Source organism: Branchiostoma belcheri, unplaced genomic scaffold, assembly GCF_001625305.1.
Source record: "Branchiostoma belcheri isolate BF01 breed outbred unplaced genomic scaffold, Haploidv18h27 scaffold26, whole genome shotgun sequence".
Lineage (NCBI taxonomy): Eukaryota > Metazoa > Chordata > Leptocardii > Amphioxiformes > Branchiostomatidae > Branchiostoma > Branchiostoma belcheri.
This window is the reverse complement of record NW_017803865.1, coordinates 1,877,632-1,878,610: the sequence shown is the minus strand read 5'-3', so window position 1 is coordinate 1,878,610 and position 979 is coordinate 1,877,632. Positions and strand designations below refer to the sequence as shown.

Sequence of the window (979 nt, the reverse complement as noted above, 5' to 3'; positions counted from 1 at the left end):
TATTCTTGTCATGCTATTAGGGGGTTTGACTTCTTCTCAGGAGGCAGTGGGAGATGAATTGTCCGACTCTTTGAAAAATAAGTGGGTTGGTGGACTTTAGCAGTAATATAGTCTTTTGTTGTTGGTTGAGATATGAAAAACTTGGGGAAATATTGGCGACATCTTTGAATAACTTTTTTCTTTCAAAATCGTAATGAGGACACTGACAGATAAAATGCATTTCATCTTCCACTGCTCCCTCTGTACAGTATTTACATAATCTTTCGTTTACAGGCAGTTTCTTATATCTTCCTCTCTCTATCTCTAATGTGTGAGCGCTTAGTCTCATTTTACATAGAGATGATCTTAGCTCAAAATCAGGGTGATGCAGATAGGTTTCCATATTGTAGTCAGATTTTAGTTTTCTATACAATCTTAATTTGCCGCTATTGATAGATAAATTGTGGAGGAAGGTTTGAATATACATGTCTGTTAGTCTTTTTCTCAACGATATACAAACAAATCTATTGTTTACATGTAGATTGCTATTTTGCCAAATGAACGAGTTACCACTACTGTCGAGTATCTCTTTCACGTGGCATAACCAGTTTTTCTTGTTGCCGTTTAACATATCATGTTGTTGAGACAATAGAGCATCCACTTGTAGAGGATGTGTGCAGAAATCTAGTTGTCTTAGCCGTAACCAGTACTTAACAACCCTGACTGAAACATCTATATCTAGGGGAAATCTGCCGAGTTCAGCTTTACATGCTATGTTGCTGGCGTTTCTGTGAATACCGAGAATGTTTTTACAGAATCGGTTATGTATGACTTCAATTGGACTAGTATCGTTTAAGTATTCTTTGCCCCAGATTTCGCAGCCATATAACATAATAGGTTTGATACATGAATCAAATATTCTTAAAAGAGCCTTTAGAGAAATCGGTGAGCGGATGAGGGATTTTATAGCAAAAATGGCTTTGCGTGATTTAAGGGACAA

General features: G+C 36.8%; 1 protein-coding gene across 1 annotated transcript in view; it reads right to left on the bottom strand.

The window, feature by feature from the left end:
• The window catches only part of LOC109471964 (cysteine-rich motor neuron 1 protein-like), a 38,998-nt gene that overhangs the window by 29,378 nt on the left and 8,641 nt on the right, over window positions 1-979 (bottom strand). The gene's annotated exons all lie outside the window — the stretch shown is intronic.